This window comes from Vanessa cardui, chromosome 27, assembly GCF_905220365.1.
Source record: "Vanessa cardui chromosome 27, ilVanCard2.1, whole genome shotgun sequence".
Classification (NCBI taxonomy): Eukaryota; Metazoa; Arthropoda; class Insecta; order Lepidoptera; family Nymphalidae; genus Vanessa; species Vanessa cardui.
Genome location: NC_061149.1, coordinates 1381688 through 1396633, shown reverse-complemented (window position 1 = coordinate 1396633; position 14946 = coordinate 1381688). Strand labels below are relative to the sequence as shown.

The 14946-nt window shown below is 35.3% G+C and overlaps 1 protein-coding gene across 1 annotated transcript in view; it reads left to right on the top strand.

The window, feature by feature from the left end:
* Positions 1–14946, top strand: part of LOC124541057 (adenosylhomocysteinase-like 1) — a 76624-nt gene that overhangs the window by 44793 nt on the left and 16885 nt on the right. The gene's annotated exons all lie outside the window — the stretch shown is intronic.

The following is a 14946-nucleotide window of genomic DNA, read 5'->3' as shown; positions in this document are numbered from 1 at the left end:
TATAAAGATTATTTTTGTATGGAATAAATATTTTTTAATTATGTTATATAAGCGTTATTGTTTTAAGAAAATACTAGCGGCCATCCCGAATTCACACGGGTGGTTAAAAGTTTTTTTTTTAAATATTTTTACCTCTTATTTATATTTTAGTTGCTTTTTTCCGATATGTTTTACAATTGTCTATTTCAATTTATTTATAAAAAAAAAAACGAATAAATTATAAACCTTAACCTTTCTTATGAATCCCTAGGTCTATTAGTGAAAACCGCATGAAAATCCGTTCAATAGTTTTGGAGTTTATCGCGAACGTGCAGACACACAGCCGGGGATTTTGTTTTATAATATGTAGTGATAATTTTATCATAATTTATTTACTTACGACATCGCATTAGAAACTTCTAAAATTGTCAGCGTTTCTTTACCATGTCGTCCTTGTATTATACAAATACCTTCTTCACGAATCATTCTATTTATTAAAAAAGCATTAAATTTCGCGTCAAAATCGGTTGCGTAATTTTTAAGATAAGAGTAGCATACATACGGACGGACAGCGATAAGCGACTGTTATATACTATGTAATGATTTATTTAATCCGGATCGAACGCCAATGAAAAATCTGTAACAAGATTTACTTTGTGGTAGGGCTTTTTGCTAGCCCGTCTGGGTAGGTACCACCCACTCATCAGTTATTTTACCGCTAAACAACAGTACGCAGTATTGTTGTGTTGCGGTTTGAAGGGTGAATGAGCCAGTGTAGCTACAGGCACAAGGGACATAACATCTTAGTTACCAAGGTTGGTGGCGCATTGACGATGTAAAGAATAGTTAATATTTCTTACAGCGTCATTGTATATGGGTGATGGTGATCACTTACCATCATGTGGCCCATATGCTCGTCCGCCAACCTATACAATATAAAAAAATGTGAAGGAGCAATGGGCTTACGAAGTCATATTTTTTACTCACTTCAGATTAGATTTACAAGGAGATATACATATATTTATAAGGAGATCAAAACCCGTAATAGAATCGACACAGGCAGGTTACCTCACGTTTTCTAAACCGTGAACGAGATTAGAAATACAAACATATCAACGAGATGCAAAGCCAACGATGGTTAAACGATAACCGTGGTTTATTTGCAATCGGTTACAGTAATTCTTCATGCAAATGGCAACGCGTTATTGAAGGTCAGTGAACACGCGATTCCAATCGATTGATCTGGTATTTATTTATGTAAAGTGTTGATTAGGTCATTATTGAACGGTATTTTTATGGGATGTAATAATATCATTCAAAATCAAAATAAACTTTATTCGAGTAGGCTTTTACAAGCACTTTTGAATCGTCATTTTACAATTAAGTGATCCTACCACCGGTTCGGAAAGTAGATTCTACCGAGAAGAACCGTCAAGAAACTCAGTAGTTACTCTTTTTCAACATTTAAAAGATACAATCATATTAGTTGAATACAATTATATATGTATGTAATGTTTCCTGCCTGGAAGTCAACAGGTATTAATTCCAAGCTTCTTTATCATCTACAAAATCTTGTATCGAATAATATGCCTTTTTTATCATTTACTTATTGGCCGATTTTTTTTGCGTAGTCGTTCTTAAAGAGGAGTACGTGTCTGAGATGTGAGCGTGTTTGTTTGTGTGTGTTTGTAATTAGTGTAATATCTATTCCCTCATTTTCATAATCCACTACAACTTGGATTGTTTACGTCGCAATCAAGGATATTCGTACAGCGAATGAAGGTGATGGTTTATGGGTTTCAAGTAAAAACGATTCTTTAATCACGTTAAGACAACTTATTTATTCACAGCAAGAACACTTAGTTACAACGACGAACAGTCATAGATAATAGTGTTGCCACACATAGTATAGACATTTGCAACCGAAGTTAAATTATATTTTTATATATATCTAATAGAAGGCATTAATTACAATAATTGAAAATTCAACTATTTGATATTTGAAAATGAAAATATACTCTATATACTTTCAGGTAGGCTTTTACGAGCACCTTTGAATCGTTGTATACTATGCATATTATGTGATGAACCGACAAGAAACTCAGTAGTTGCTTTTCTCTCTTTCTATATTATTTACATAAACACATTCTTAATAATAAATATTTTCTCATTAGTTAATAATGAGAATGTGTTATATAAACAAATTTCATAGTGAATTAAAAAACAATGACCCTTACAACAGAATCTAATTGGTAGAAATTGGCCGCTCTCGGTTAGAGCTGGGATAGTTATGAGGAACTGTGCATATCACACGACATATAATAAAAAGAATAAAAAGAAAAATGAAACAACTCTATCATAGAGTATATACATGTAGCTGTAGACTCCATGATTGGATTTGAAAACGCCTGGTTCGTTCATTCATCTCGTTCAGCGCTCTCTTCGCTAGGTATAGTAGTTTATTTAATAAATAAGTTATGTAATTCTGTATTTGATATTATTGCAATCCACTTATATATTCATGTCTAATTAAATATTGTAAATTGTTTCGAAAGAAAAAACTATAAACCTAATAGAATTGGAGAAAGGTCATCATAAGTAGGTACTTTTTGTCAGATTTTGATTTTTTTAAATATTCTGCATATAACAATGTTTTATTGTCAAATTATTGTATTATATATATTATGTTTCCTGTCTTTTGTGTGTTTGGATAGGACCGAAGATTTCGTGTTCTTGGGTCAAGGTCAAGTTCCAGATATACGTATGAAAAGTTATTGGGCTTTTTGTTGGAAAATTCTCAACAGGAGGGAAGTTTGAAGTGTGATCATTTCCGTGCCTCGGAAAGTCTCTAAAATTATATTGATCCAGTGCCTGAATTCTTTTTATTCGTGTTGGTTTTGCCATGCTTTGGGTTATGAGGGTAAGAGGATTGAGAACGCACTAATATTTGCTCACCTTTTCTATGTAATAGGTGGCAAACTAGAAAGAAACTCGAATGAAATAGAGAGATGTGATGAAAAGTGATCACCATCACCCATGGCCATTTGCAACACAACATTTTGGTGCTTCAGTATTTTTTCCTCTATACTAAAGTTTTATGGATTTTTACGTCAATCAGCTAATTTTATTAAACTTGCTATGTGTCAGCTAACGTTGAAATAAAAAAAAACATTTACTGTCATGTCGCCTGATAGTCTATAAAGTGAGCTGAGACAATCAATAAAGTTATGAAGATAATGCATGTTAACAATTATTAGTAGTTAATTAAATAGTTTTTCAAAGGCAATGACGATTTATAATTGTATATTAAGCGTTGAATTATTGAACACTTGGCCAGCTAACACCTGCCTTACTTCACCTGCTTTTACTACACACGCTTCTAAAGCCGTGCTTTTTTAGTATTAGGTACTGTATAGTTAGACAATGATGTCGTAAGAAATATTAAATAAAGTTCCTTCCATCGTCAATGTGATATTAACATTGGAAGCTGGTATGTTATGTTTTTGTCTTGTAGTTACACTGGCTCACCCTTCGAGTCACACAACAGTACTTAGAACTATATTTACGGGATATTCGACAAAGTTCTATCTTTAAAACGATACTGTATTTTTTACTTCATTACATAGTATAAAACAAAGTCGAAACCGCTGCCCATATGTATGCTTAAATCTTTAAAATTATGCAACGGATTTTGATGCGGTTTTTTTTTAATAGATAGATTGATTCAAGGGGAATCTTTATATGTATAATATATGTTCAACATAGTAGAGAAACACTGTCAATTTAAGACGAGCGAAGCTGGGGTTGATCACTAGTACTCAAATAAGGATCACTAAGGTCGATCTCTCACAGCCTCATTCTTGTGTCGACCACATATTTTCTTTTAAACAATTCTAAAGAAACGTCTGCGGCTCTGTCTTTATTTACGTAGATAGCAGAGAATAAAATAGTGTGATACTAAATTGATAAAGATATCTAAGTAGATGGCCCAGTGGTTAGAACGCGTGCATCTTAACCGATGATTGCAAATTCAAACCCAGGCAAGCACCGCTGATTCATGTGCTTAATTTGACTTTATAATTCATCTCGTGCTCAGCGGTGAAGGAAAACATCGTGAGGACACCTGCATGTGCAAATTTCATTTAAATTCTGCCACATGTGTATTCCACCAGCCCGCATTGGAACGGCGTGGTGGAATATGTTCCAAACCTTCTCCTCGAAAGGAGAGGAGGCCTTTAGCCCAGCAGTGGGAATTTACAGTCTGTTGTTGTGTTGTTGTTGTATCTAAGTAGATAGATATGTATACTGTCGTGGATTTTTCTAGTCCTCTATTCAGTACTTTGGTACTGTTTAATCAGTGCGAAACTGGGTCGGGTTTCCATTAAAGATACTATAAGATAATATTTTTTACGAATAATATATAAAGTATTCGACCTCGATCAATAAATATTAATGTGTGTCTGTTTGTCTATAATGTATTACTAAACTATGCTTACGATTGTGAATGATAAAATGTGATTTGTGGGGTTTTCTCCGTGAGTCAGTAAAGGCTCTGACCTAAAAAAAATCTTCACTAGCTAGTAGGACTTTGTGCAAGTATTAGTATTGTCGAGTTCTAGTTTGAAGGACGAGTGATCCAGTGTAATTACACTGGGTTCTCAATCTCATTACTCAGAATATTATTGCTCTTAAGGTTGGTGGCTTCTGGCGTCAATTTAAATAGGCTCTGGTGATCATTTAGCATCAGGTAGCCTAAATATGCAATGAAAATATATGTTTATCCTTTAATTTGAACTTTTTTTGTAGACCCGTATGTTAGTATATAGTACGTGAGGACCCGGAACGGGTTATTCGTATACAATACATGGAACTACGTATTATAAATAAATCAATATATATTTATGGTTCTTATATCAAAATACATATCGCACAGAGGCCCTGCGCCCCTAAACTAGGAAAACCCGTATCTAAGGGGCCAGTGACTTCCCAATCAATGCTTTAGTTCAACTTTAAATTTAATGCTTAAATCAACATCACATACATTAATCTAATCCCAATGTAAGTAGCTAAAGCAGCAGTAACGACGCTACCATAAACACCAAGACCTAACCCAACAAATCTTATCGAACCCGGGACCTCGGAGTGGCGTACCCATGAAAACCAGTGTACACACTATAGAGGTCGTCAATTCGGTATGTACCCAAGTATTAAACTGAAACAACAATTTCTATCAACAGTAGTTTAATTGTTTAACAAAAGCACCACTCCGCTGACCACTCGGCTGTGTTTGCCGGCTCTTGGATGACATTACGCTGTGGAGTACGGTGTTAAGTTATTTCATTAATTTGTCAAAGAGCTCTTTATTTAAGTATTTTCGCACGTTCTGATTGAAGAGCTTGTTATACTTATATACGTTATGGCGTAATCGAATTTACGTTCCCAATGAGCCGAAAGTGTGTTTGTTTGTGTGTGTGTGGGTCTATGTAGGTGTGTACGTAAGTTTATTTATATTTTCCGGGATGGCATATGAGTCCACTCCGGTTAGTGGAGTCCAAACGCGAAGACGAGAAGTACAGTCAGTAAGATTGAGCTGCACTGGTTGCGCTCGCCATCAGCGGCGGATTTACCAATAGGCTAAGTAGGCTGGAGCCTACTGCGGTGGCAAATTTAGCCCAATTTTTTTATTATCTTACAGAAATTAAAAATAATACTTATAATTATATGTAATCCATATACTCGTTACTACATAGCGGTTTGGAAAAATAATCTAGTAACTGAAACAAAACAGAAATATCACTTAGTTTATAATCATACTAATAACGGGAAAAAACCGATTTAATGAGGACGATAGAACACAGATCATAAATGTTGCAAAAAAAAGTAGGGCGGCAAAAATTTAATAAACTACTAGCGGCAGATTTGTAAATCCGCCACTGCTCGCCATACCACCCCCCAGGATGCCTCTTCACACCTCGTATATGTATGCGTGTATGCTTCCGTGAGCACGTGTGCGTATACCGGTTCCTAGTTACTGAGTTTCTTGCCAGTTCTTCTCGGTGGAATAAAGATCTCGAACCGGAAGAGAAACATTACGACAACAACAGACCTAAGGCCTCCTCTCCCTTTGAGGAGAAGATTTGAAACATATTCCACCACACTGTTCAAATGCGGGTTGGTGGAATTCACATGTGGCAAAATTTCTATGAAATTAGGCACATGCAGGTGTCCTCACGATATTTTCCTTCTCTGAGCTCGAGATGAATCATAAACACAATTGAGAACATGAATATTCAGTGGCGCTCGCCCGGGTTTGAACCCGCAATAATCGGTTAAGATGCACGTTCTAACCACTGGGCCATCTCAGTTCTCGGAGAAGAAACATTGTTGTTGAATAAAGTATGTATATTTTGATATGCGTGCGTTATTTGCATATGCGTGTATGTATGTCTCTGCATGTACATCTAAGTATAGTCTATCTAATAATTATTCCACATAAACTTTATTTTAAATAAGTGTTTCAGAAAACGTTTTAAAATATAATGGATACTAAACACTCTTAGCTATGAAGAGGTTTATGGCACGTTATGTTATAATGAGTTGCAAGGAAATGCAATCTACATGCTAATTTACTCGGTTATAAGAATAACAACATAACATGATGCACTATTATTATGAATTTTATTTTAACTCAATATTCTTATATAACGTGTTTTTAAGTATATCATAAACAAGCGACCCATTACCAAGAAACGCATACACATTTAACCTCGAGGGCTGAATAAAAAAAAGTAGGCTTATCCGTACCTATCAATATTCAAACCGAATTTCATCTGACGTGCCTAAGTAACATACAGGCTTATTATAACATATATTTTAGTATTGATATGATATGAACAAAGACCCTGGTGACAGGAAGGCTATTTCAATTATAGCCGAGAGGATCGGTATTACGATTCAACGGGGAAATGCTGTTAGCATTCTTGCCACCCTTGCGCGCGGTCAAGATTTATACATTTTGTATGTATTTAAGTCCTAATTATTTTGTATTAATATATCCAAAATCTATTATTATACTATTTTCGCATAATGGGATGACCCATAGAGTATTTATAGAAAGGTCTTTTTGTAAGATGTAGGTGGATGGGTAACCGGACTATCCGATGATAAGCGGTTCACTGCCCATAGACAATGGCGCCGCCAGAAATAATAACCTTTTCTTGCATCACACCAATGCACCAATCCACCGATCTTGGGAGCTGTGTCGTTTGCTATGTTTGTAGGACATGCTATATCCCTTGTGCCTGTGTTGTGCCATACACTCACACACTCTTAAAATCGTAACATATACATAGTATTACTGTTTGGCGGTAAAATATCTGATAAGTGGATACCTACCTTAACAGACTTGCACAGAGCCACCAAGTATAAAGTAGTAAAAGTAAATTAACAGCCTGGAAATTTCCCACTACTGGGCTAAGGCCTCCTCTCCCATTAAGGAGAAGGCTTGGATCATATTCAACCACGATGTTCCAATGCGGGTTGGTGGAATGTACATGTGGCAGAATTTCGATTATATTAGACACATATAGGTTTCCTCACGATGTTTTCCTTCACCGCCGAGCGCAAGATGAATTATAGGTAAACACAAATTAAGTACATATATATAGTGGTGCTTGCCTGGGTTTGGACCCGAAATCATCGGTTAAGATACACGCGTTCTAACCATTGAGCTATCTCGACTCGTGGTACTATCTTTACTTCTGATTGTCCATAACACAAGTGCTTAAGCTACTTACATTGGGATCAGAGCAATGTATGTGATGTTGTCTTATATTTATTATTATTATAAATTAACCTTCTGAAACGATTCGAAATTGCCTGTGAGAGCCTGCTTGATTAAACTTTTTGCTGCGTACTAATAAAGTCACATATCGTTTTATGGCCAATTCAGTCCCGCAAACTTAAAACTATTATAAAACGTGTTTACGTAATGAAACTTAGATCGCCGCGTAAGCACTTGATCTAGGTCACTGGTATAACAACTAATTAATTGTCACTGGTGATATTAATGGTATAATACTTGATACGTTTGCCAATTTGAAACTTAAAAAAACGTCTTATTATACTGTTTAAGATTACTAGTAGTCGGCCGCGGCATTGCTCGCGTTTTAGTGTGTTATTTGTTATGTGTCAGACCAATAGAAGTAGTCTATGTCCTTTTTTGGAGTTCAAGTTTGCTTCATACCAAATTTCATCAAATTCAGTTCAGCGGCTTGGTCGTGAAAGAGCAACAGACAGACAGAGCTACTTTCATATATTTAATCGGTTGAATCTACTTTCCGAACCGGTAGTAGCTTCACTTAATTGTAAAATGACGATTCAAACGTGCTTGTAAAAGCCTACTTGAATATATTTTAGTTTCAACCGACTTCAAAAAGGAGGAGGTTATAAATTCGTTTGCTTTTTTTTTATTTTTTTTTTATGTCTGTTACCTCATAACTTTTTACTGGGTGGACCGATTTTGATTTTTTTTTGTTTGAAAGATAGTGCTTCCCGTGGGGTCCCATTTTAATTTTATCCTTTTCCGATGATGGTATCCGTATGAAAACGATATAAGTCTTAAATTTGCATTATGTATATGCGCGACAAATAGGTGAATAACTCAAAATCGTGCCAACCAATTTTGGTGATTCTTTCTTTATTATAAAGGATATACTTCAATGGGTAGTTTGGTGAAAGTTTGGTAAGGTTTTGAGCATAGGATCCATGACAAAGTAACGGAACGGAAGGGAACGGAACAATTCTGAGGAGCACGTTAGCGATCCTCGGCCTAATCTTTTATTTATATATTATTTGGATATTTGAGTCACCTACTAGGTATAACTACGTTATATAATCGTAAATCGATTTTTAAGTAGTCTAATATTTTACATTTCATTTAACCTAGGAGGGCTCTAAAAAATATGTTAAATATGCAATTATTTTTATTACTTTATAGTGCATTTTTATTTGTTTTAAAATAGTGTTTTGTTTGAAGTCGGTTTTTCTTTTTGTTAAATGTTTTTTTAATGATTACCTTGCTGCTTCACGCCAGAATTCAAACTCCGTAGCGGTGGTAGCTTGATACAGATAAAAAAGAGAAAGCTTATAAGCAACATATATAGACATCACACCAAGAAGGGGTGCAGTTGCATTCAACTCAGAAACCACACAAACAGCTCGTTTAACATAATCTAAGTCCATAAGAAATATACTTCTCATCTGGGTACGATCCAATTAACAGATATGCTTCGTCCAAACAGCGTATGGTTATTGGACAACTAGGAACCGTCAGCGCCAACATCTCTACGTCATAGACATTCCAGCTATTAGCGCTTCTCGCTAATCGACCCATTACCAAGAAACGCACGATTATCGTCTTCATTACTCATAAGTTCAGCCAAGATATGGAATTTCCTTCCGGCGTCTCCTAACAATAGAATCTGCAAGGCGAGAGTGAATAGGTATCTTTTAAACAAGCGCCAAGATGCCCAGACAAGCACCGTTGTTTCATGTGCTTAATTTGTCTTTATAATTCATCTCGTGCTCAGCGGTGAAGGAAAATATCGTTAGGAAACCTGCATGTGATAAATTTCATAGAAATTTTGCCACATGTGCATTCCACCAACCCCCATTGGAACAGCGTGGTGGAATATGTTCCAAAGCTTCTCAAACAGAGAGGAGGCCTTTAGCCCAGCTGTAGGAATTTATAGGCTGTTGTTGTTGTTGTTGATGATGAATTTAAATAACTAAGATTAATAGCATAGTTGATGAAAATAAAAACTATGCCAAATAATTTTCATTACGTTCGAAAATTTCACGTTTCGTATTAAGCAATGCGCCGTGCAACTAATATTATCGTGGCCAAAATTAGAAATGAGTACACCCAGTTTAACGATGGTTACTGGATAAATCAGTACGGCCCTTCGAAATTGCGAGCTTGCATGTAATGGCTGTTTGCATGATACGTTTTAATCACGATTAAAAGAAAAAAAGTAACTAAACTAAACTAAACCATTTACTCTTTTATATTTTTAAGTTAATATTTGAATTATTGATAAATCAATATTTTTATCTATCTATATAATGTTGTCTTAGTCTACCCGTGACCACGAACGTTGCAAAGTGCTCGAAACGTCGGGATGTCAAAAATAATTAATATACGCGATTCAAATCCGTTATAACTAGTTTTATTTCAATATATATATAAATATTTTAAATGTGAAAATAACTCTGTCTGTCTATCTGTCTGTCGCTCTTTCACAACCAAAACAGTGAACCGAATTTGATGACATATAGAATGAAGCAAAACTGAACTCCAAGAGGGGACAGGCTACTTTTTTGCCTAACACATGACAACCAACATCCTTAAACGCGATATAGCAATATAAATTAAGTTTCTTTTTAAATTTCAAGCTCTTCTTAGTCTTTAGTTTATAAGATCGGAATCTACATTTTTTATTATATAAGACATTTAATTGATGTGCAGCGCTTTCCAGCGGCACTTACCAACAAAATGTATAATATGTAATGCATTCCTAAAATACTTCTGAGTCATATATCTTGGTGATTAAATCAAATGAAATCATGTAAATGAATGCAATAAATAAATATTGCTTACTCATTGTCAAATTAAATATTATTCATTTAAAGAGTTTATTGAAGTAAATGGGACAAAAGGCGGACTTAATGCCTGAAGGCATTCTCTGCCAGTCAACCTTTTAGTCAATTAGAAAACCATGAGGGCGGTAATTAATAATTACAATACATAACAATATATGCACGTCGTAACGTCATCAGGAAACCTGCATGTGTCTAATTTCATAGAAATTCTGCCACATGTGTATTCCACCAACCCGCATTTTAACAGCGTGGTGGAATATGTTCCGAACCTTCTCAAAGGGAGAGGAGATCTTAGCCCTGCTGTGGGAAATTTACCAGTTGTTGGGTTATTTTAGTTATTTGTAATTAATCAATATTACAAACAAATAGTCAGGAAACGATGATTAATTTCCAAACTGTGCTATCATCCATGAACTCGCCGATCGTTTGTTTACGTTTATTTTTAACTAGCTGTGCCCACAACATGCGTGTTTGAAATTAACAAAAAGTTATTACCGAAGCTTAAGTTACTCCTTATTACATCAGTTGTCAAGGAAAGTCCCGTCGAAATTTATCCAGCCCTTCCAGAGATTAACCGCAACAAACAGACAAAGAGATAGACAAAAAAATCTAAAAAGTATTATTTTGTGTACCGAGTATATAAACTTATATTACAAACATGTCAGTTTTTATTATATGGATACATTTGGCAACAGGCAATAAGATGTCCTCTGGTTGTAAAAAACTGTATAAATGGCACTACAGAAGAGTTAGTGACTCTATGCAGTCTAGTAACAGGAGAGTTTGTATTTGTTCCTTATGTATTATTCATAAAATAACATGTCCTGACTGACTTATTCATCATCGCCGAACGTAAACTGCAAAAGTTAGTTTTGAAATTTGAAGGAATTTTGATAATTCTATCCCTAAGTGGGTGAATTAAGGGTTGACAGATTGGACAGTCCGTCAATTTTTAAGTAAAAATCATGTTATGAAATACTTACCAATGTGGTACACATACATACAGAAATGTCTTAAATTACCGTCATATTTTAAGATAATGAGAGCGGAGAGGGCCCAGTGGTTTGAACGCGTGCATCTTAACCGATGACTTCGGGTTCAAACCCAGGCAAGCACCACTATATATATATATGTGTATATACATATATATGTGCTTAATTTGTGTTTATAATTCATCTCGTGCTCGGCGGTGAAGGAAAACGTCGTGAGGAAACCTGCAAGTGTCTAATTTCGTTGAAATTTTGCCACATGTGCATTTTAACTAACTCGCATTGGAATAGCGTGGTGGGATAGCCTAGCAGTGGGAAATTTACAGGCTGTTACTTTTTAAGATGATCAGTAAATAATATTTACTACTTTGCTTGCAAGCAAAGCTACGGGTAACTGCTAATTTTTATAAATAAGGTTATTAAATAAAATACTAACGAGATGAACTTAACGACCTAATTTCCAAAAACATTATATCATCCTGACAACCATTGAATCGAATATTAATCGAAGAGGATGACTTGCTTCAATTAAAAATATATTTAAGTTGACCCGACAACGTCGCCTGTTGGTCTAATGACTATATAAGGTCATAGATTTAGAGGTTTTAAACCTAGATGCTGCTGTGGTCGAAATCAAAATGTATTATTTTCATGTAGGCTTTTACAAGCACTTTTGAATCGTCATTTAACAAACTGCCACCGATTCGGAAAGAAGATTCTACCGAGAAGAACCGGCAAGTAACTCAGTAGTTAAAAACATTAAAAAATACAGTCATGTTACTTAATTATAATGTATATATGTCGGAGGAACAGGGTGCCGAAAAGTTGGGTTCGGGGATTGATCCGACATTTGGAAGACTATGTGGGCGTGCAATATAAAACGTATTTAATATCGCCTAATTACTGTTTTAATTGGGTCAATAATCGTAAACCACAATAATATCAAAGGATTGCAATAATTCATCTCGATTAAGAGCAAATGGGTTTACAAGCCACCATCACATTCGAGTCGCTTGTCAAAAAACATAAAGGCTCGCGTTGTCATGACACTTACAAATCCATTCGGGGTGACCCGCTTTTTAAAGTAAATCAACCATCAAACATTATTGCCATTTTATCTTATTATACAATTAATGAGTTAATGAGTTTATGATCTATAGTACACCTTAGGAATGAAACGATCGCCTCCTGGCTATTTCATTTCATATTAAATTGTTTATATAATATATGAGACAAAAAAACCCGCCGAGTTTCTTTCGCCGGTTCTTCTCAGGTCAGGGTATTTTCTTTTCCGAACCGGTGGTAGTGTTTCAATAGACCATCAATAAGAAAGTGCTAAATTGAATAAAGCAATTTGAGTTTGAGTTTGATCTACTCAATTCATTAATTATGCAAATCAAAAACCAAAGTAACCGCGCCCGTGTATTTATCGTGTATATAACGATACATGTATATTATTTATCCTGCCTGGAAGTCTAACATGCTTATAATCATATATCATAATTCCATGCTTTTTTATCCTTTGCATAATCTGTATAGGTCGTGATAGTTATCGGGTTTTACTGTTGAAAATTTAATCTACGGAGTCTGTAAATTGGATTGATTGACTTCCGCGCTTTGGAGAAAAGCCGAAGAGAGAACTCCGCCTGAACTTTTTTCCTGTCATGTAAGATTCGCTGTCCAATCGAATTAATGCCCGCGGCTTCGCTTGCCTTTTATGGGGTTGATTGTAATGTATCTGGCAAAAAGTAGCCTATGTCCTGGCTTGGAGTTCAAGTTTGCTTCACACCAAATTTGGTTCATTGGTTTAGTCTAGAAAGAGAGACATACAGAGTTATTTTCACATTTATGTTATTTTTGTAGATTAGAAACCGTGCGTAGCCGGGCGGGACGCTAGTCAATGAATTAATTAAACTCATAAATACATGAACCCTTTTCTTTATTTAAACTTTCATATAAAAATACTAATAAATGTATGAACATGCCATTTTACGATTAAATGGCGAAAATAATTCATTACTTATTTAATTATATTGTTAATAGACAAGTTGAATTCGAACTGCCTCGTTAATTGTGATTGGCTAGTTAAGCATCTCTTGGAGATCCGGTTTCGAATTTCGAATTTCGAATCCTAATTAAATTTAACGGATTATTCTGTCAATAAAGTCTCAGTAACAGACTGGAGTTTACAAGGAAGATTAAGTGTTGGATACATCTGCTTCCGATCGTGTTCGGTTCAGATCGTCCATTTCCGCCCTGTCGCAATATGAGACAATTCATCTGCTCTTATGCAAGTATAGTACGACACAACTTAGATGTAGCAACGGCAAAATTCGTAAAAAAGATCATATCCGAATTAAGTACGTTATCCCAAATTATCAATATTTATTTCTAATGTGAATATGATCTTTTCACAAACGTAATAACTTGTTATATCATATGAACTTATATATTCGTGAATTTGACACGTCGATTTACATGCTTTCTCGGGTTGAGCTGACGCGATAATCTATAGCATCGAATAGCGTCGAATGGCGCGATAGGGATTTCTATTGGTTGTGTAAATATGCAGTAATCAGTTTTATCGAAATTGCCGATGCTACATCTAAGTTATGTCGTACTATACTTCTATATCTACACGTCTCTCTCGCGTAGTTGGCCATACTCCATTGGTAATGGCTGACGGTTTAGGCGGTAACTGCCAAAACTTCCGCCATCTTTTTTTTGCTGTATCTTCGTACACTGTTTATCTGCCACAGTGATTTATTTGTCTCTCGGTACCACAAAGGGTTGTTAGAAGTGATCTTTTATTCTGATAGGTATATTTATTTATTCATTAACAACAAAAACTTGTTCAAATCTTCAATAAAAAGGGCACCCTAAAGTCAGATCCTGCGTTCGACATCTCTGACAGTAATCCTAACAACCTCTATCTTGCCTGACAATAATCCTTCGGAATTTTGGATCATGTATTCCTGGATATGTAAACATTTGTCCTAAGACATCTCTCAGGCTGTACACGATATAGAATAGGGCCCGTGGTCATAACTGTTATCATAAAATTTATAGAAATACCTGGCGATACATCAATAAAAAAAAGTGTTCCAAAGGCCATTCGATTTTCTTGATTACACTTCCTGACTGTCTTATCGTAATAATGGAAGAAGAATTTGTACGTTTCATCAATGATAAAAAATCTCCTGCAAATTTTGTCATTCTCCATTTCAATTTGCCATTGTTGTTGACTCGGCTAAGATTCTTTAGTCTTAGCTGAGTGGACATTTTTGCTTTTCTGAAAACCCTGATATTATTTGCT